At 44.1% G+C, this 23238-nt stretch overlaps 1 protein-coding gene across 10 annotated transcripts in view; it reads left to right on the top strand.

Annotated features, from left to right (window-relative positions):
• The first annotated feature begins 2060 nt into the window (after window positions 1-2060).
• LOC110494609 (band 4.1-like protein 1) overlaps window positions 2061-23238 on the top strand; it is a 185058-nt gene continuing 163880 nt past the window's right edge. For 4 of the 10 annotated variants that reach the window (XM_036950702.1, XM_036950700.1, XM_036950706.1 and 1 more), the window contains exon 1: window positions 2061-2312. The gene's annotated coding sequence lies outside the window, so the exon portion shown is untranslated. The remainder of the gene's footprint in view (window positions 2313-23238) is intronic. The other 6 variants (XM_036950703.1, XM_036950705.1, XM_036950699.1 and 3 more) reach the window with 3 other exon arrangements.

Below are 23238 nucleotides of genomic sequence, written 5' to 3'. Positions count from 1 at the left end.
GGCTCTGCTCAATCAGTGGCCCGCCCCTGTGAAGAGACATGGGCTATAAAACTTTTCAAACACGCTGTCCTCTCCCTTCCTATATAAGCCCTTGACGACAATATAACCTCCTGTTCCGAGGACGTGAGGACGATGGTCCAATGTCAGAATGGTTCAGATAATAACTACAGAACGAAGCAAACATCAGCGTGAACTTTGAACTCTTATTCACTACAGAAGTGATACCTCCTAGCCGTTGAGTAAGCAACAGCCGCTGCAAATGAGGGTTAGGAAGGAACAGACAGAGTATCCCGTCTATCACACAACGACGTTACTACAATGTATCCAATTGACAACCAGAGACATTCTTCAAAGGACAAAGGACTCGGTTGGACAACACGGCCTTCCATCTACCACCAACCTACTGAAGCGCAGCTCAGAGTAAATATTTATTGCATTTTCCTGTTCCAAATGGGCGGTAATTTAGAATGCATAAGATACTGTATTTACGATAGCACAGCTTCGCCCTTTGTTCCTCAGTCTTCCTGCTCATTCACTCAAACCCAGCCCCTTTTCTTTTGTGTAACAAGCTGTCATATCTTTTCCGCCCGCCAGGGACGTTTCCCTTTATGATGTAATTTGTAATCAAGTTATGATTTAATTATGTGTATGTGTAATTCTGTGTGATTAGTTAGGTATTTAGTAAATAAATAATTAAACCCAATTTTGTATTGCTGATTCAAAATGTTAACCAGGGTTCGTGCAGATAACCAAGAATTTACAACTTTCAGATGAGACTGAATTAAGATGACGATTAATATTGACTGCTATTGATGTAAAATATTACTAGGTCTTTAAGAGTTTATTCGGAAGATAACAGATCTATAAATATTATTTTGTGGTGCCTGACTCTCTAGTTAATTACATTTACATGATTAGGTCAATCAGGTAATATTAATTACGGAGAAATTATTTTATAGAATAGCATGTCATATCATTTAATCCGGCATAGCCAAAGACACGACACTGCTGACTGCAAGTGTAACCACACTCCCTCGCAGCCACACGGATTGGACAGGTGCTGTACTTTTCCACAGTGATACTGGTACTTTTTGAAGGTAAACATACTCAGTGATGCATGCTTATTACTGTCTGTGGGGCATGGGGAGTTTGAAGCATAGATCAGTGAGAAGGCAAAGAAGGCAGCAAATCATTCTTTACATTAGGCCTATCTACAGCTCAGAGAAAGAGGGGATAGTATGGAATTATCTAAACCAGTGAGTAGGCTATGACAGGTCTACTGTCTGCTCTGTTTTCATCTTTACTGAAACCTGAGAACATCATGCATGGCATAAAACAGTTTATTTCAATAGACTGACTTAAAGGTGCACTATGCTGAAATGTATCCTGCTTTGCCTGGTTGCAGACATTCTAATAGTTCTAATAGCCCAATTTCAGTTTATGGAACAAAACAAGCAAGTATAGTGTAGAGAATCATTGTACCATCTAAATAGATTTTCCATAACCCAAAATATTGTATTTTCAGCTGTTAGAAGCTGGTGTACAAAACCAAAAGTAAAAGATACAAAACATAAGAATGTGAGCAGAGCATAGAAATAGCACATATAGAACAGATCTACTGCTTCTTAGACTTGCTTTCAATGAAAACGACAGATCTATAAATCACATTTCTATGTGAATTTGTTTGGGTAGCTCAAAAAGTTACGCATTGCTGCTTTAATACAGAACAACATATTTTCCTTTTTATCAATTGGACCAGTATAGTGTTCTTTTTTTTTAACCAAGAAGAAGGACTATAAATGCATGTTATCTCAATAGTCCCGCCAAAGTTTATACATAAATGGTGATTATGTCACATTTAAGCAATTAATAAGTCCATGTCTTGATGTGATGGACCACTTCACTAAGCTTATTATTATCTTCTGAACTCGAAAAGAGACTGTGCCATTGCATATTGTACCTCGATAGGCGTTTGTTTTGTGCCAATGATTAAATCAAAGCCATTGCAGTGCCAAAATCGTTGTTAGGTAACGTGAATTGAAGGCCGTTCTCTGCTTGGAGTAAAAGCAAGCAAGCGCTCGCTGTTCGCTGACATCCGGAGACTTGCGCGTTTTCTCCTCTACTCCCAGCCTTCGTTCCTCCCTCTTTCGCTCTCCTTCTCTTCCTCATACTCGCTCGAAGCTCTTGACTCCGTCATATACTGCTGTTCCCTCAAAGCAGGGAATAAGGACGGGGCAGAGGCAGTATTGGATTGATTTGCCCGCGGTGCACAACGTCAACAGTCCACACCTGGATGTGTGTTTGACTTGAAGGTAGGTGGCAACATTTAGCATTGTATTAATACATTTTATATTTGCGGTGCTTCCATCTCATCATAGGGAATAGTTTTTTTTATTAGGTTACAATCTCTCCTTACTTCCAAACAAATTCTTGCACATGGCTGTAAAACATGTATCCCTGATTGTTTTATTATAACATGTTTTAAAAGGCCATTCGTAAACTATGCTGGATTCCGTTATATTATGTTTTTTCCTCTTGATGTGACGTTACTATGTAAAAGGCACGCTGGAGCGAAATGCCTAGCACAATGTAATATTTCGCAAGGGAGAACGTCATTGCTGGGCTATTCTGCAATAATTCCATTCCATACGACTGCATTTGCGCTCCCTAAAAGGACAGAGCACATTTGATTCGGGATCTTTATGGTGGAACATGCCCATGGCCTTTCATAATATCCCATGTCGTCGGGACATTGTGTGAAGGCGATGTGTGTGTGGCATGAGGTGATACGAAATAAATGAATACTCAATTTCCATGGTGCGTTCTAGGCATACAGTCATTGGTTCTAGGGCTCCAGAGGCACAACTTGTAGCGTCAATGACGCGGCTATTTCCCTCACATCCTCTGCTCAGCCCTCGCCCCAACTGACAGCTTTAATAACAAACTTAACTTATTCTCCACGATAGTCATATAGCCATGTTGTTACATAAAGCTAGTAGACCAACACAAATAATGAAGAATAAGTCAATTAGATGTAATAGGCGTTCCCAGTAATGAGAATAAAAAGTTGATGATCATACACAGCAATATCTATATCAGTATCACAGTGTCCCAGTTTGGATCAAGTTTCAAGTTTCAATGTCACATGCAGAAGTACAGTGAAATCTTTCTTGCAAGCTCCAAACCCAACAATGCAGTAATCAATATAAATGTAGCACAAAAAATAACATGAGGTAGAACAAAAACACACAAGAAATAAAACTAATAAGATCATATTTGGTGTTAGTATTACAGTGTCCCAGTGTGGCATAGTGGAGTCAGGGCCAGCTCTAGCCTTTTGGGGGCCCTAAGCAAGATTTGGTTGCCCCCCCCCCCCCCTCCGCCCCCCACCAAGTGGGCAACATTTTTTTGTGTGCTCCCTCTTGACAGGGGAGGGAAAAATTTACGTTTTAAGGTTAATTTCCTGCAACTCTACACATTTTGCCATGAGGTGTAGAGAAAATGTTGCAGTTTAAAGCAGGTTTTCTGCAGTTCTACACATTTTGCCATGAGGTGTAGAGAAAATGTTGCAGTTTAAAGCAGGTTTTCTGCAGTTCTACACATTTTGCCATGAGGTGTAGAGAAAATGTTGCAGTTTAAAGCAGGTTTTCTGCAGTTCTACGCATTTTGCCATGAGGTGTAGAGAAAATGTTGCAGTTTAAAGCAGGTTTTCTGCAGTTCTACACATTTTGCCATGAGGTGTAGAGAAAATGTTGCAGTTTAAAGCAGGTTTTCTGCAGTTCTACGCATTTTGCCATGAGGTGTAGAGAAAATGTTGCAGTTTAAAGCAGGTTTTCTGCAGTTCTACGCATTTTGCCATGAGGTGTAGAGAAAATGTTGCAGTTTAAAGCAGGTTTTCTGCAGTTCTACGCATTTTGCCATGAGGTGTAGAGAAAATGTTGCAGTTTAAAGCAGGTTTTCTGCAGTTCTACGCATTTTGCCATGAGGTGTAGAGAAAATGTTGCAGTTTAAAGCAGGTTTTCTGCAGTTCTACGCATTTTGCCATGGGGTGGAGAGGAAATTTCTAAATGTTATAATACATTTCATGCAATTTTACCATGGGGCAGAGATACATTTTTGCAGTTTTAAAGCGAGCTTTCTGCAGTTCTAAACATTTTGCCTTGGGGCTGAGAGAACATTTAGTGATTGTTATGCAATTGTATTAATTTCACCATGGGACAGAGAGAAATGTTTTAAAGCTAATTTCCTGCATTCTACACATTTTGCCATGACTTATGACATGTTAATTATATCCGAGTGAGAGTGACTAACAAAATCAATGGGGGGCCCGTGGCCACATGCCCTGTGTGCCGGGTTAGGTATACAGCCATGATTACTACAATTTTAGATAACTGGCTAGACTAATTTACCAATCTAAAAATTGTTAGCTGCCATGGCGAATTGAGTGACTGTCAGTGACTGACAAAACAAGAGAAAAACTGCAGACGCACAACAAAAAAATAATCGGATCTGAGTTCCCCTAGCGGTCAGGGGCCCAAAGCGACCGCATATGTGCTTATGCCTGGAGCCTGTTTAGCCTTAGGCTGAGTGTTAGCCTCCTGGGGATAGAGGCCATGCAGTGGACAGAAGGGAGCACATTTATTAAATTATATTCTATAATATTCTATTCTATTATATCCTATTCTATTCTATTATGTTTTATTCTGTTTTATTCTGTTATATGACCACTCAGGTGGGTGGCATCTCGCTTTTTTGCCCATGGAGGAGAGTGAATTCAGATCCATGATGACAGTCAATCCTTGAGCACTTATGTTGAATATATTGCCAGATATACTGGCATACTATTGCTCACAAAGTGCTTTCATCTTTATCATAAGTTTCATCGGGCATTAAAATCCCTGTCCAGTAATGTGGCTTACCTCTGCACTATGCATCCCTATGTTAAGCCTGCGTACCAGGGTGGACCGATGGCTTGAATCACACACACTCTTACTGACCATAAACCCTCTCACTCACCTTCATGTTTACCTCAAGGAAGATGCTGTATAGTGCTCTGTTTCTGTTTAATTCAGCCCTGTCATTATATAGTGCAGCTATCCCATCAGGCAGATCACTCAAGAGGGACTTCGAAATTGGATATCTATCCATGTCTTGAGGATGTCGGGAAATGCCTTCAAATCCGGCCACTAGGGGCAACAGTCAGCACTATTACCATCAAGTAGGCTTGGGTTTTCCCATGACCGAATCCCATGACTCTGGATCAGAGGGGTGCGTGATTGATCCCAGTGTTTGATAGCCCCTTTATTTATTATTTTATTTACCCCAGTCCACTTATTTACCCCAGTCCAATTGCCTGATTCTCCCCAGACACTCCCATCTCACACAATGCACCCACACTCAGATTGATTGATGCTTATGCACACACACACACACACACACACACACACACACACACACACACACACACACACACACACACACACACACACACACACACACACACACACACACACACACACACACACACACACACACACACACACACACACACACACACACACACGCACACAAGCACACACATACACACACAGACAGTCATAAACAGACACGTGGCTGTATGCATAACGCGCTAAGACACTGATCCAAACGGCACACATGGTCCCACATCACACCCTCTCAGAAACACACAAACACCTTCAGGGGTATGTTCAGTCAGGCATTCCCAAGCCGAGTCTTCCCATTACATGTGTTTAAAGTTTCTGAAAGGCATTTCTATGACCTGTGGACATAATATTGAGTGACTGACATCACCAATAACTAATCACTGATTGTTATTATTATTTATATATATATATATATATATATATATATATATATATCCAGATCCAGATATATATATATATCCAGATAATCACACCAAAAAAGTATTCCTACAAACAGCACACTGTGAGGGAGTACAATAAGCATCTGGTAGAAGTTAAATGAAATAAACATTCAGAAGACTGTTACGCCACATGCTCAGGCAGGTCCATGTATGGAAGTGGTCTCACCTCTCACCATGATGCTTCTGAGCAGGGGAGCAACTTTAGTTTATTAAGAAGTGAGGAGGGGCAAAACAAATATTTGTATTTTTACAAATATAAATACTCCAAACAGCCTGCTCAGAGGCGTCCACATGGTCCTAAAGCACACCGTTACCTCGTTTTGTATCACATTCCAATGATGAAACTGGGGGGGACAAAAATGCAATTTCAGAATGTGGGGGGACATGTCCCCCCCGTCCCAAGTTAAAGTTGCACCCCTGCTTCTGAGCCCCTTCTGTTTTCAAACACATAAGATCTGTTTCAGATCAGAAGCTTCAATAATAATGTCACAGTTGGCGTTCTTGTAAAAGGTGAACAACTCTTCAGTGTTTTTAACCAACACAAACTTTGTAATGTGTGTCACACTGATACAGTGGACATGCTCATTGGTCAGGTTCAGTGATTTGGTTGTGCACTGTTTTCCCTAGGATTAGGGGGGGGAGGTAGTGTTGTTTTGTTGTTTGATGCAAGAAACCGCTTTAGAACATAAAATGCCTAATTATTCTCATACCATTATTACAGAGAATCAGACAAATTAGGTCTGTGTAGAATATGTGCCTGAGTCATGCCTGTATGTGCCTGAGTCATGCCTACGACAACATCTCTTGGTTCGTTTTGCATATTGGAGCAGCAGGTAGCTGGCAGGTAGCCTAGTGGTGAGAGCCGAAAGGTTGCAAGATCGAATCCCTGAGCTGACAAGATACAAATCTGTTGTTCTGAACAAGGCAGTTAACCCCCTGTTCCTAGGCTATCATTGAAAATAAGAATTTGTTCTTAACTGACTTGCCTATTTAAATAAAGATAAAATGTTAAGTCTTGCATAGTTTGTTTTGTTTCGGCATGTTGCATTGAAAGAGGCTAACATTGCATTGATTTCATCACAATTCCCACCATAAAGGGAAACGTTGCAGGGAAAACTCTAGAAAGTTAAATTAAGTTTAATCTTGTGCTTCTCTGGGCGAGCTGATATTTCTTCTGCACTAAGCGCACATCCGCAGCTTAGAGGAAACATTGCTGTCCAGGTGAATCCAGGTCAAAACTATGATCCCTTATTTATGTCACTTGTTAAATCCACTTCAATCACTGTAGATGAAGGGGAGGAGACAGGTTAAATAAGGATTTTTAAGCATTGAGACAATTGAGAAATGGATTGTGTATGTGTGCCATTCAGAGGTTGAATGGGCAAGACAAAAAATGTAAGTGCCTTTGAATGGGGTATGGTAGTAGGTGACAGGCGCACTTTGTGTCAAGAACTGCAATACTGCTGGGTTTTTCCCGCCCAACAGTTTCATATGGGTATCAAGAATGGTCCACCATACAAAGACTTCCATCCAACTTGACACAACTGTTGGAAGCATTGGAGTCAACATGGGTCAGCATCCCTGTGGAACGCTTTGAAACCTTGTGAAAATAAAGACGAGGAATATAAAGGGGTCCAGAGGAGAGGATAGCCAGAGGATAGGTAGAGGAGAGGATAGTCAGAGGATAGGTAGAGGAGAGGATAGTCAGAGGATAGGTAGAGGAGAAGATAGTCAGAGGATAGGTAGAGGAGAGGATAGCCAGAGGATAGGTAGAGGAGAGGATAGTCAGAGGATAGGTAGAGGATAGTCAGAGGATAGGAAGAGGATAGCCAGAGGATAGGTAGAGGAGAGGATAGCCAGAGGATAGGTAGAGGAGAGGATAGTCAGAGGATAGAGAGAGGATAGTCAGAGGATAGGTAGAGGATAGTCAGAGGATAGGTAGAGGAGAGGATAGCCAGAGGATAGGTAGAGGAGAGGATAGTCAGAGGATAGGTAGAGGATAGTCAGAGGATAGGTAGAGGATAGTCAGAGGATAGGTAGAGGAGAGGATAGCCAGAGGATAGGTAGAGGAGAGGATAGTCAGAGGATAGGTAGAGGATAGTCAGAGGATAGGTAGAGGATAGTCAGAGGATAGGTAGAGGAGAGGATAGCCAGAGGATAGGTTTAGGAGAGGATATCCAGAGGATAGGTTTAGGAGAGGATAGTCAGAGGATAGGTAGAGGAGAGGATAGTCAGAGGCTAGGTAGAGTAGTTGATAGCCAGAGGATAGGTTTAGGAAAGGATAACCAGAGGATAGGTAGAGGAGAGGATAACCAGAGGATAGGTAAAGGAGATGATAGGTAGAGAATAGGTAGAGGAGAGGATAGCCAGAGGATAGGTAGAGGAGATGATAGCCAGAGGATAGGTAGAGGAGAGGATAACCAGAGGACAGGTAGAGGAGAGGATAGCCAGAGGATAGGTAGAGGAGATGATAGCCAGAGGATAGGTAGAGGATATGATAGCCAGAGGATAGGTAGAGGAGATGATAGCCAGAGGATAGGTTGAGGAAATGATAGCCAGAGGACAGGTAGAGGAGAGCATAGCCAGAGGAGAGGATAGCCAGATGATAGGTAGAGGAGAGGATCGTCAGAGGATAGGTAGAGGAGAGGATAACCAGAGGATAGGTAGAGGAGAGGATAGTCAGAGGATAGGTAGAGGAGAGGATAACCAGAGGATAGGTAGAGGAGAGGATAACCAGAGGATAGGTCAAGGAGAGGATAGCCAGAGGACAGGTGGAGGAGAGGATAGCCAGAGGATAGGTAGAGGAGATGATAGCCAGAGGATAGGTAGAGGATATGATAGCCAGAGGATAGGTAGAGGAGAGGATAGTCAGAGGATAGGTAGAGGAGAGGATAGTCAGAGAATAGGTAGAGGATAGTCAGAGGATAGGTAGAGGAGAGGATAGCCAGAGGATAGGTAGAGGAGAGGATAGTCAGAGGATAGGTAGAGGATAGTCAGAGGATAGGTAGAGGATAGTCAGAGGATAGGTAGAGGAGAGGATAGCCAGAGGATAGGTTTAGGAGAGGATATCCAGAGGATAGGTTTAGGAGAGGATAGTCAGAGGATAGGTAGAGGAGAGGATATTCAGAGGATAGGTAGAGTAGCTGATAGCCAGAGGATAGGTTTAGGAGAGGATAACCAGAGGATAGGTAGAGGAGAGGATAACCAGAGGATAGGTAAAGGAGATGATAGGTAGAGAATAGGTAGAGGAGAGGATAGCCAGAGGATAGGTAGAGGAGATGATAGCCAGAGGATAGGTAGAGGAGAGGATAACCAGAGGACAGGTAGAGGAGAGGATAGCCAGAGGATAGGTAGAGGAGATGATAGCCAGAGGATAGGTAGAGGATATGATAGCCAGAGGATAGGTAGAGGAGATGATAGCCAGAGGATAGGTTGAGGAAATGATAGCCAGAGGACAGGTAGAGGAGAGCATAGCCAGAGGAGAGGATAGCCAGATGATAGGTAGAGGAGAGGATAGTCAGAGGATAGGTAGAGGAGAGGATAACCAGAGGATAGGTAGAGGAGAGGATAACCAGAGGATAGGTCAAGGAGAGGATAGCCAGAGGACAGGTGGAGGAGAGGATAGCCAGAGGATAGGTAGAGGAGATGATAGCCAGAGGATAGGTAGAGGAGAGGATAGCCAGAGGATAGGTAGAGGAGAGGATAGTCAGAGGATAGGAAGAGGATAGCCAGAGGATAGGTAGAGGAGAGGATAGCCAGAGGATAGGTAGAGGAGAGGATAGTCAGAGGATAGGTAGAGGATAGTCAGAGGATAGGTAGAGGAGAGGATAGCCAGAGGATAGGTAGAGGAGAGGATAGTCAGAGGATAGGTAGAGGATAGTCAGAGGACAGGTAGAGGAGAGGATAGCCAGAGGATAGGTAGAGGAGAGGATAGTCAGAGGATAGGTAGAGGAGAGGATAGTCAGAGGATAGGTAGAGGAGAGGATAGTCAGAAGATAGGTAGAGGAGAGCATAGCCAGAGGAGAGGATAGCCAGAGGATAGGTAGAGGAGAGGATAGTCAGAGGATAGGTAGAGGAGAGGATAGCCAGAGGACAGGTAGAGGAGAGGATAGCCAGAGGACAGGTGGAGGAGAGGATAGCCAGAGGAGAGGTAGAGGAGAGCATAGCCAGAGGATAGGTCAAGGAGAGGATAGCCAGAGGACAGGTGGAGGAGAGGATAGCCAGAGGATAGGTCAAGGAGAGGATAGCCAGAGGACAGGTGGAGGAGAGGATAGCCAGAGGATAGGTAGAGGAGATGATAGCCAGAGGATAGGTAGAGGATATGATAGCCAGAGGATAGGTAGAGGAGAGGATAGTCAGAGGATAGGTAGAGGAGAGGATAGTCAGAGAATAGGTAGAGGATAGTCAGAGGATAGGTAGAGGAGAGGATAGCCAGAGGATAGGTAGAGGAGAGGATAGTCAGAGGATAGGTAGAGGATAGTCAGAGGATAGGTAGAGGATAGTCAGAGGATAGGTAGAGGAGAGGATAGCCAGAGGATAGGTTTAGGAGAGGATATCCAGAGGATAGGTTTAGGAGAGGATAGTCAGAGGATAGGTAGAGGAGAGGATATTCAGAGGATAGGTAGAGTAGCTGATAGCCAGAGGATAGGTTTAGGAGAGGATAACCAGAGGATAGGTAGAGGAGAGGATAACCAGAGGATAGGTAAAGGAGATGATAGGTAGAGAATAGGTAGAGGAGAGGATAGCCAGAGGATAGGTAGAGGAGATGATAGCCAGAGGATAGGTAGAGGAGAGGATAACCAGAGGACAGGTAGAGGAGAGGATAGCCAGAGGATAGGTAGAGGAGATGATAGCCAGAGGATAGGTAGAGGATATGATAGCCAGAGGATAGGTAGAGGAGATGATAGCCAGAGGATAGGTTGAGGAAATGATAGCCAGAGGACAGGTAGAGGAGAGCATAGCCAGAGGAGAGGATAGCCAGATGATAGGTAGAGGAGAGGATAGTCAGAGGATAGGTAGAGGAGAGGATAACCAGAGGATAGGTAGAGGAGAGGATAACCAGAGGATAGGTCAAGGAGAGGATAGCCAGAGGACAGGTGGAGGAGAGGATAGCCAGAGGATAGGTAGAGGAGATGATAGCCAGAGGATAGGTAGAGGAGAGGATAGCCAGAGGATAGGTAGAGGAGAGGATAGTCAGAGGATAGGTAGAGGATAGTCAGAGGATAGGAAGAGGATAGCCAGAGGATAGGTAGAGGAGAGGATAGCCAGAGGATAGGTAGAGGAGAGGATAGTCAGAGGATAGGTAGAGGATAGTCAGAGGATAGGTAGAGGATAGTCAGAGGATAGGTAGAGGAGAGGATAGCCAGAGGATAGGTAGAGGAGAGGATAGTCAGAGGATAGGTAGAGGATAGTCAGAGGACAGGTAGAGGAGAGGATAGCCAGAGGATAGGTAGAGGAGAGGATAGTCAGAGGATAGGTAGAGGAGAGGATAGTCAGAAGATAGGTAGAGGAGAGCATAGCCAGAGGAGAGGATAGCCAGAGGATAGGTAGAGGAGAGGATAGTCAGAGGATAGGTAGAGGAGAGGATAGCCAGAGGACAGGTAGAGGAGAGGATAGCCAGAGGACAGGTGGAGGAGAGGATAGCCAGAGGAGAGGTAGAGGAGATGATAGCCAGAGGATAGGTAGAGGAGAGGATAGCCAGAGGATAGGTAGAGGAGAGGATAGTCAGAGGATAGGAAGAGGATAGCCAGAGGATAGGTAGAGAAGAGGATAGCCAGAGGATAGGTAGAGGAGAGGATAGTCAGAGGATAGGTAGAGGATAGTCAGAGGATAGGTAGAGGATAGTCAGAGGATAGGTAGAGGAGAGGATAGCCAGAGGATAGGTAGAGGAGAGGATAACCAGAGGATAGGTAGAGGAGAGGATAACCAGAGGATAGGTCAAGGAGAGGATAGCCAGAGGACAGGTGGAGGAGAGGATAGCCAGAGGATAGGTAGAGGAGATGATAGCCAGAGGATAGGTAGAGGATATGATAGCCAGAGGATAGGTAGAGGAGAGGATAGTCAGAGGATAGGTAGAGGAGAGGATAGTCAGAGGATAGGTAGAGTAGCTGATAGCCAGAGGATAGGTTTAGGAGAGGATAACCAGAGGATAGGTAGAGGAGAGGATAACCAGAGGATAGGTAAAGGAGATGATAGGTAGAGAATAGGTAGAGGAGAGGATAGCCAGAGGATAGGTAGAGGAGATGATAGCCAGAGGATAGGTAGAGGAGAGGATAACCAGAGGACAGGTAGAGGAGAGGATAGCCAGAGGATAGGTAGAGGAGATGATAGCCAGAGGATAGGTAGAGGATATGATAGCCAGAGGATAGGTAGAGGAGATGATAGCCAGAGGATAGGTTGAGGAAATGATAGCCAGAGGACAGGTAGAGGAGAGCATAGCCAGAGGAGAGGATAGCCAGATGATAGGTAGAGGAGAGGATAGTCAGAGGATAGGTAGAGGAGAGGATAACCAGAGGATAGGTAGAGGAGAGGATAACCAGAGGATAGGTCAAGGAGAGGATAGCCAGAGGACAGGTGGAGGAGAGGATAGCCAGAGGATAGGTAGAGGAGATGATAGCCAGAGGATAGGTAGAGGAGAGGATAGCCAGAGGATAGGTAGAGGAGAGGATAGTCAGAGGATAGGTAGAGGATAGTCAGAGGATAGGAAAAGGATAGCCAGAGGATAGGTAGAGGAGAGGATAGCCAGAGGATAGGTAGAGGAGAGGATAGTCAGAGGATAGGTAGAGGATAGTCAGAGGATAGGTAGAGGATAGTCAGAGGATAGGTAGAGGAGAGGATAGCCAGAGGATAGGTAGAGGAGAGGATAGTCAGAGGATAGGTAGAGGATAGTCAGAGGATAGGTAGAGGATAGTCAGAGGACAGGTAGAGGAGAGGATAGCCAGAGGATAGGTAGAGGAGAGGATAGTCAGAGGATAGGTAGAGGAGAGGATAGTCAGAGGATAGGTAGAGGAGAGGATAGTCAGAAGATAGGTAGAGGAGAGCATAGCCAGAGGAGAGGATAGCCAGAGGATAGGTAGAGGAGAGGATAGTCAGAGGATAGGTAGAGGAGAGGATAGCCAGAGGACAGGTAGAGGAGAGGATAGCCAGAGGATAGATAGAGGAGATGATAGCCAGAGGATAGGTACAGGAGGATAGCCAGAGGATAGGTAGAGGAGAGGATAGTCAGAGGATAGGTAGAGGAGAGGATAGTCAGAGGACAGGTAGAGGAGAGGATAGCCAGAGGATAGGTAGAGGAGAGGATAGTCAGAGGATAGGTAGAGGAGAGGATAGTCAGAGGATAGGTAGAGGAGAGGATAGTCAGAAGATAGGTAGAGGAGAGCATAGCCAGAGGAGAGGATGGCCAGAGGATAGGTAGAGGAGAGGATAGTCAGAGGATAGGTAGAGGAGAGGATAGCCAGAGGACAGGTAGAGGAGAGGATAGCCAGAGGATAGATAGAGGAGATGATAGCCAGAGGATAGGTACAGGAGACAATAGCCAGAGGATAGGTATAGGAGATGATAGCCAGAGGATAGGTTTAGGAGAGGATAACCAGTGGATAGGTAGAGGAGAGGATAGCCAGAGGACAGGTAGAGGACAAGATAGCCAGAGGATAGGTTTAGGAGAGGATAACCAGATGATAGGTTTAGGAGAGGATAACCAGAGGATAGGTAGAGGAGAGGATAGCCAGAGGATAGGTAGAGTAGTTGATAGCCAGAGGACAGGTTTAGGAGAGGATAACCAGAGGATAGGTAGAGGAGAGGATAACCAGAGGACAGGTAGAGGAGAGGATAGCCAGAGGATAGGTAGAGGAGAGGATATTGAGGCTGTTCTGAGGGTAAAAATTATGGGGGGTGCAGCTCAATATTGGAAGGTGTATATACTGTAGCTCTATTATACAACGGGTGGGTCTAATCCTGAATGCTTATTGGTTAAAATCACATTCCATTCAATGTCTATTCTACAAGTTACCACTGGCTAAAGCTATGACTTTGAAATGCCTATTTACTCTGTTCCATCTCAATGGGCAATCCACTATCTCATCAGCCCAGCCAGGCAATTTATAAACTTGATCTCCACTATAAAAAGCATCTCGACATTATCTCCCATTTTTAGCATTTGGCTTTCAACAGCTGACTCTCCAACATTTGGAACAACGTTTCAATATTGAAATTTGATCTCCAGCTGTCAAAACAAATCAAATCAAATTGTATTTGTCACATACACATGGTTAGCAGATGTTAATGCGAGTGTAGCGAAATGCTTGTGCTTCTAGTTCCGACAATGCAGTAATAACCAACAGTAATCTAGCTAACAATTCCAAAACTACTACCTTATACACACAAGTGTAAGGGGATAAAGAATATGTACATAAAGATATATGAATGAGTGATGGTACAGAGCGGCATAGGCAAGATACAGTAGATGGTATTGAGTGCAGTATATACATATGAGATGAGTATGTAAACAAAGTGGCATAGTTAAAAGTGGCTAGTGATACATCTATTACATAAAGATGCAGTAGATGATTTAGAGTACAGTATATACGTTTACATATGAGATGAATAATGTAGGGTATGTAAACATTATATTAGGTAGCATTGTTTAAAGTGGCTAGTGATATATTTACATCATTTCCCATCAATTCCCATTATTAAAGTGGCTGGAGTTGAGTCAGTGTGTTGGCAACAGCCACTCAATGTTAGTGGTGGCTGTTTAACAGTCTGGCCTTGAGATAGAAGCTGTTTTTCAGTCACTCGGTACCAGCTTTGATGCACCTGTACTGACCTCGCCTTCTGGATGATAGCGGGGTGAACAGGCAGTGGCTCGGGTGGTTGTTGTCCTTGATGATCTTTATGGCCTTCCTGTGACATCGGGTGGTGTAGGTGTCCTGGAGGGCAGGTAGTGATGCGTTGTGCAGACCTCACTACCCTCTGGAGAGCCTTACGGTTGTGGGCGGAGCAGTTGCCGTATCAGGCGGTGATACAGCCCGACAGGATGCTCTCGATCTGTAGAAGTTTGTGAGTGCTTTTGGTGACAAGCCAAATTCCTTCAGCCTCCTGAGGTTGAAGAGGCGCTGCTGCGCCTTCTTCACTATGCTGTCTGTGTGGGTGGACCAATTCAGTTTGTCTGTGATGTGTACGCCGAGGAACTTAAAACTTACTACCCTCTCCACTACTGTTCCATCGATGTGGATAGGGGGGTGTTCCCTCTGCTGTTTCCTGAAGTCCACAATCATCTCCTTAGTTATGTTGACGTTGAGTGTGAGGTTATTTTCCTGACACCACACTCCAAGGGCCCTCACCTCCTCCCTGTAGGCCGTCTCGTCGTTGTTGGTAATCAAGCCTACCACTGTTGTGTCGTCCACAAACTTGATGATTGAGTTGGAGGCGTGCGTGGCCACGCAGTCGTGGGTGAACAGGGAGTACAGGAGAAGGCTCAGAACGCACCCTTGTGGGGCCCCAGTGTTGAGGATCAGCGGGGTGGAGATGTTGTTGCCTACCCTCACCACCTGGGGGCGGCCCGTCAGGAAGTCCAGTACCCAGTTGCACAGGGCGGGGTCGAGACCCAGGGTCTCGAGCTTGATGACGAGCTTGGAGGGCACTATGGTGTTAAATGCCGAGCTGTAGTCGATGAACAGCATTCTCACACAGGTATTCATTCCTCTTGTCCAGATGGGTTAGGGCAGTGTGCAGTGTGGTTGAGATTGCATCGTCTGTGGACCTATTTGGGCGGTAAGCAAATTGGAGTGGGTCTAGGGTGTTTGGTAGGGTGGAGGTGATATGGTCCTTGACTAGACTCTCAAAGCACTTCATGATGACGGAAGTGAGTGCTACGGGGTGGTAGTCATTTAGCTCAGTTACCTTAGCTTTCTTGGGAACAGGAACAATGGTGGCCCTCTTGAAGCATGTGGGAACAACAGACTGGGATAGGGATTGATTGAATATGTCCGTAAACACACCAGCCAGCTGGTCTGCGCATGCTCTGAGGGTGCGGCTGGGGATGCCGTCTGGGCCTGCAGCCTTGCGAGGGTTGACACGTTTAAATGTTTTCCTCACGTCGGCTGCAGTGAGAGTCCGCATGTTTTAGTTGCGGGCCGTGTCAGTGGCACTGTATTGTCCTCAAAGCGGGCAAAAAAGTTATTTAGTCTGCCTGGGAGCAAGACATCCTGGTCCGTGACGGGGCTGGTTTTCTTTTTGTAGTCCGTGATTGACTGTAGACCCTGCCACATACCTCTTGTGTCTGAGCCGTTGAATTGAGATTCTAATTTGTCTCTATACTGATGCTTAGCTTGTTTGATTGCCTTGCGGAGGGAATAGTTACACTGTTTGTATTCGGTCATGTTTCCGGTCACCTGATTAAAAGCAGTGGTTCGCGCTTTCAGTTTCATGCGAATGCTGCCATCAATCCACGGTTTCTGGTTTGGGAATGTTTTAATCGTTGCTATGGGAACGACATCTTCAATGCACGTTCTAATGAACTCGCTCACCGAATCAGCGTATTCGTCAATGTTGTTGTCTGACGCAATACGAAACATATCCCAGTCCACGTGATGGAAGCAGTCTTGGAGTGTGGAATCAGATTGGTCGGACCAGCGTTGAACAGACCTCAGCGCGGGAGCTTCTTGTTTTAGTTTCTGTCTGTAGGCAGGGATCAACAAAATGGAGTCGTGGTCAGCTTTTCTGAAAGGAGAGCGGGGCAGGGCCTTATATGCGTCGCGGAAGTTAGAATAGCAATGATCCAAGGTTTTTCCAGCCCTGGTTGCGCAATCGATATGCTGATACAATTTAGGGAGTCTGGTTTTCAGATTAGCCTTGTTAAAATCCCCAGCTACAATGAATGCAGCCTCCGGATATATGGATTCCAGTTTGCAAAGAGTCAAATAAAGTTAGTTCAGAGCCATCGATGTGTCTGCTTGGGGGGGAATATATACGGCTGTGATTATAATCGAAGAGAATTCCCTTGGTAGATAATGCGTCGACATTTGATTGTGAGGAATTCTAAATCAGGTGAACAGAAGGACTTGAGTTCCTGTATGTTGTTGTGGCCACACCACGTCACGTTAACCATGAAGCATACGCCCCCGCCCCTCTTCTTACCAGAAAGATGTTTGTTTCTGTCGGCGCGATGCGTGGAGAAACCAGCTGGCTGCACCGACTCCGATAGCGTCTCTCCAGTGAGCCATGTTTCCGTGAAGCAAAGAACGTTACAGTCTCTGATGTCCCTCTGGAATGCTACCCTTGCTCGGATTTCATCAACCTTGTTGTCAAGAGACTGGACATTGGCGAGAAGAATGCTAGGGAGTGGTGCACGATGTGCCCGTCTCCGGAGTCTGACCAGAAGACCGCTTCGTTTCCCCCTTTTACAAAGTCGTTTTTTGGGGTCGCCGGCTGGGATCCATTCCGTTGTCCTGGGTGAAAGGCAGAACACAGGATCCGCTTCGTGAAAGTCATATTTTTGGTCGTACTGGTGGTGAGTTTACGCTGCTCTTATGTTCAGTAGTTCTTCTCGACTGTATGTAATGAAACCTAAGATGACCTGGGGTACCAATGTAAGAAATAACACTTAAAAAAACAAAAAACTGCATAGTTTCCTAGGAACGCGAAGCGAGGCGGCCATCTCTGTCGGCGCCGGAAGTAACAGTAATGAACGTGTTGGGAGCCAGGATGAGACAGACAGAGACAGACAGACAGACAGCTTTTCTCAGTCAGTCAAAATAATGAATCAGCTGTCATAATTTTTATGGACCTATACAAAGAAATGTCAATAGAAAACAGGTCAAACAAAACTAAATGCAGCTAGTTTGCAGTCTTTCCAGCTTCAGTTTGAAGTGATTGTGTTAGCTGTTTTGTTGGCTAGCTCCTCTTAACAACAGTGTCCTGACAAGAGAGCACATTTTCTATGCCAGGTGAAATCGCGCCTCATTGTTATAGATGTATCTAAATAAATGTCACTAGAAAACAGCTTAAACAAACTCAAATGCGGCTACTTTGCTGTTATTCTGGCTGCACTGTTTGACATGACTGTAAGCTAGCAAGCAAGGGATAAGAACGATGTCAGCCAGTATGGCAATGGAACATTTAGATCAAACAACTGGGCCGTGTCCATAGATGCAGAACAAAAAGCCTTAACGACTGGGTCGTGTCTCTGGAAACCGAACCAATAGAACTAACGACCAGAGGGCTTGGGGAGCAACATAACATTTGTGTCCAGACTATATCTCATGAATGAATGAAATAGTACAAATAAATTCAGAAAAATATAATATTTTCTGAAAATATGTCAATCATTATTTGAATATGTTGGTAACCTGTTGCATAACACACCCATGCCAATATATCCTCCAAACACCGGCTTCTCTGGCATTATCACTTATTTATCTTTTCTACATAATTCATATCTGGTTTTGGTCATTTATGTTTACACTGAAAACATTGTAACATCCTGAGAATTATCTTCCAAAATAAATAAAATATTTGAAATCATATTTTTTTGAGTGGCGGCAATGATTTAGCAGTGGAAGCCCGCCACTGCTAAATTAATATAGGGGAAAAACTGTTATGGTTCTGTGTTCAGTGGAAATTTGACCTCTTGACCTCTTCATGAAGCTCCATGGTTCTCTCCATAGGGCTGTATTCTCCATTACTGTTGCATCCTATCTGACGGCGGCAATCAGATTGTGACAGTTGTGAACAGTTTGCTACTGGAATTCATATTTTTATGCAGGCGCTGACTTTGGACAGCTTTTGTGGTTGTCCAAAGTATAAGTTTTGTGGTTGTTTTTGTACAAAAAAACTATCATTTTAGATTGAATGGCATGTTGATATTTTGATAGCTGTTGTCTTCTCTCCTTGAATTTGAACAACGCAGGATTGGATTAATGCTGCAACCTTTAGAACAAAGTAGCCATTTCATTTTCCGAACTTGGCTAATTAAACCAAGTATATTATGAAATACCGTTTGTTTTAATTGCCTTCCTGTGAGCCAGTTATGTGAAGAATGCGTACCAAAACATCTCACCAAGTAAAGCCTCATCAAATGACCATCTGCCTTGCAAATACATGTAGTCAAGTTTTTTATCTCTTGATTCAATCAGCTATCCACAGGAGGTTGGTGGCACCTTAATTGGGGAGGAGTGGCTTATGGTAATAGCAGGAGCAAGTGGAAGGGTCTCAAATACAACAAACAGTTTTTGTACAACAAAAAGTTTCCATGTGTTTGATTCCATTCCATTCGCTCCGTTCCAGCATTTATTATGAGCCGTTCTCCACTAAGCAGCCTCCACTGACATATATCCTCTTTTTGTTTGGCTCTGAAAACTGGAACTAGGCTATGATAGTTAATCTCTATTACAGGGGTGTCAAATTCCACAGAGGGCAGTTTCTGCAAGTTTTTTGTTTTTCAATTAAGACCTAGACAACCAGGTGAGTTCCTTACTAATTAGTGACCATAATTCCTCAATCAAATACAAGGGTGGTGTGAAGACCCACAGACACTTGGCTCTCAGTGGAATGAGTTTGTCACATGTTCTCTATTAGATCTTTAGCTCTTCAGCCATCAGCACTAAGTATACTTTTATTGCTCCATCCCTATAATCGTCATCTTATTTTTGGAGTTTGTTTGTGTTAAATCCCTCTCTCAGGCACAGCTGTCTGTCATCTAGCCTATACAGGCAGCAGCCTTAAAGGGTTGTTAACATTAAGGCTGGAACACTCCTGTTCCAGTTTAGATCTCACCATCCCAGAGCACTGCCTGATGCCTGCCTACTGAGAGACTTGGACGGAAGATAACTGCTGGGGTGACATTGCATCACACCACTCTCCAGACAGAGAACTGTCTGTCTCTCTGTCTGTCTCTATGCTGCTGTATGTCTGTCTGGCAAACATGGGGCACATCTGTGTCTGTCTCACCCAGGGGTCATGCAGATACAAGAGTTTGTCATAGTGTGTGTGTTACTTGAACTGTGTGTGTGTGTGTGTTTGTTAGGTGCTTGAGGGTGCTGCTGGAATTTCAGCAGCCTGGCCTTATATACTAGATGTAACATAGTAAATGTATATCCAGGACACTCAAATTAGTATGATATGTTACATTTGGTATGGTTAGACAAGACAGAAGGTTACTTAAGGAAAAAACTAAAGTAGGTTGGTGGGTCATGGTGGATGGGTGGACTTTGCGTGTTCGAATCTCATCAACTTTAGCTAATTAGCAACTTTGCCACTACTTACTACTTTTTAGCTACTTTGCAACTACTTAGCATATTAGCTAACCTTTCCCCTAACCCTAACTCTAACCTTAACCCTTTAGCCTTAACCCTTTAGCCTAACTCCCAATCCTAACCCCTAGCCTCGCTAATGTTAGCCACCTAGCTAATGTTAGCTTTAGCCACCTACCTAGCTAATATTAGCCACAACAAATTGGAATTCATAACATATCCTACATTTGCAAATTCGCAACATATCATTGGAATTCCAATTCATAACATAATGTATAAATTACAATTCATAACATATTATACGAAATGGATGATGGACATCCACAAATGAATACATACCATACTAATTTTAGTTTTTATTTCATTTAACTTTTATTTAACTAGGCAAGTCAGTTAAGAACAAATTCTTATTTACAATGACGGCCTACCGGGGAACAGTTGGAGTGTTGGAGTAATTGGAGTGTCCCGGATTTACATTAACTATGTTATGTCTACCCCTGAGTCCAGGTTGATTTCAGAGCACAGCATGTAGCTTTTCCCTGATTTGAAATTCAAATGAGGAAGTATGAAGCATCTACTGGGTCTGAGGCACAGAGGCAGCGCTCCTCACTGTGCTCTGTCTTTACCTGGAGACAACCAGCTCCTGTACCCCATGTTAACCTAATATACTGATCCCACTAATCGTTACCACATTACAACATGCTCAATTTATCATTAGAAAATATTAATGCATTATCTTGTTTGTATCATTATTAATTTATTACAGTACAATACAGTACCAAACCAGGAAAAATTAAGCCAGATGTTCTTTCCCTACAGATGTAGGATCATAATTTGATCACAGGTAATGTTAAACTTGGAGTGCATTTGAGGTTTTAAAAATATTTCTGAAGTTTGTAATTTCTACTTTGAAACTTGATTTTCTCTTGTGAAAAGATGTATCAACCCCTACAAAAAAAATCATTATAATTCACATTACCTGTTGTTGCAGAATTATTTTCCTGCTGTAGCAAACTGTCTCAAAATAAGATCATCTCTACAAACTGTATACAGTACTTTAGTACATGGGCTTTATAGTGCAGTGTGTGTTGAGGACAGAGTGTATGCTTTTTTCAGTGTCTACTCTGGGCTGTCATTACTGCTGGCCATGTGGACTGTTCCATGGCTCTGTGTTGTTGTAGTTGGGTGAATCTAGTCACATCTCATGCAGCGTTGCAGGGACGAGTCGGGAGGCAGTCACAGAGACGAGCCAAAGGCTTGGTCAGGGACACTGCTACTGAGAATACACACAGACAGAAGAGGAAACTTCACTTTACACTGCTCTCTAAGGTTAGCATGGTAAGATCTGGTTTCCGAGCCGGTCACGGGTGCACCTCAGCCACACTCAAGGTACTAAACGATATCATAACCGCCATCGATAAAAGACAGTACTGTGCAGCCGTCTTCATTGACCTTGCCAAGGCTTTAGACTCTGTCAATCACCATATTCTCATCGGCAGACTCAGTAGCCTCGGTTTTTCGGATGACTGCCTTGCATGGTTCACCAATTACTTTGCAGACAGAGTTCAGTGTGTCAAATCGGAGGGCATGCTGTCCGGTCCTCTGGCAGTCTCTATGGGGGTGCCACAGGGTTCAATTCTCGGGCCAACTCTTTTCTCTGTATACATCAATGATGTTGCTCTTGCTGCGGGCGTTTCCCTGATCCACCTCTACGCAGACGACACCATTCTATATACTTTCGGCCCGTCATTGGACACTGTGCTATCTAACCTCCAAACAAGCTTCAATGCCATACAACACTCCTTCCGTGGCCTCCAACTGCTCTTAAACGCTAGTAAAACCAAATGCATGCTTTTCAACCGATTGCTGCCTGCACCCGCATGCCCGACTAGCATCACCACCCTGGATGGTTCCGACCTAGAATATGTGGACATCTATAAGTACCTAGGTGTCTGGCTAGACTGCAAACTCTCCTTCCAGACTCATATCAAACATCTCCAATCGAAAATCAAATCAAGAGTCGGCTTTCTATTCCGCAACAAAGCCTCCTTCACTCACGCCGCCAAGCTTACCCTAGTAAAACTGACTATCCTACCGATCCTCGACTTCGGCGATGTCATCTACAAAATGGCTTCTAACACTCTACTCAGCAAACTGGATGCAGTCTATCACAGTGCCATCCGTTTTGTCACTAAAGCACCTTATACCACCCACCACTGCGACTTGTATGCTCTAGTCGGCTGGCCCTCGCTACATATTCGTCGCCAGACCCACTGGCTCCAGGTCATCTACAAGTCCATGCTAGGTAAAGCTCCGCCTTATCTCAGCTCACTGGTCACGATGGCAACACCCATCCGTAGCACGCGCTCCAGCAGGTGTATCTCACTGATCATCCCTAAAGCCAACACCTCATTTGGCCGCCTTTCGTTCCAGTACTCTGCTGCCTGTGACTGGAACGAATTGCAAAAATCGCTGAAGTTGGAGACTTTTATCTCCCTCACCAACTTCAAACATCAGCTATCTGAGCAGCTAACCGATCGCTGCAGCTGTACATAGTCTATTGGTAAATAGCCCACCCATTTTCACCTACCTCATCCCCATACTGTTTTTATTTATTTACTTTTCTGCTCTTTTGCACACCAATATCTCTACCTGTACATGACCATCTGATCATTTATCACTCCAGTGTTAATCTGCAAAATTGTAATTATTCGCCTACCTCATGCCTTTTGCACACATTGTATATAGACTCCCCCTTTGTTTTCTACTGTGTTATTGACTTGTTAATTGTTTACTCCATGTGTAACTCTGTGTTGTCTGCTCATACTGCTATGCTTTATCTTGGCCAGGTCGCAGTTGCAAATGAGAACTTGTTCTCAACTAGCCTACCTGGTTAAATAAAGGTGAAATAAAAAAAAATAAAAAAAGGTATATTCTGGATATTTGATTTAATGCATGGAGGGTTGCGTTCCCTCGTGGTCAAAGACTGTTGGCAAACCGAGTCGATGGCTGATTTGAATGTGATGGTAGTGCAATCTTATTTCTGTGTACCATTCCTAAACAGCAGTATTTGAGCTGACTTTCTTATTGAAGTAACCCTGTTGA

Source organism: Oncorhynchus mykiss, chromosome 17 (assembly GCF_013265735.2).
Source record: "Oncorhynchus mykiss isolate Arlee chromosome 17, USDA_OmykA_1.1, whole genome shotgun sequence".
NCBI classification, from domain to species: domain Eukaryota; kingdom Metazoa; phylum Chordata; class Actinopteri; order Salmoniformes; family Salmonidae; genus Oncorhynchus; species Oncorhynchus mykiss.
Note: the sequence above shows the minus strand (reverse complement) of the source record. Positions and strands in the feature narration are given on the sequence as shown.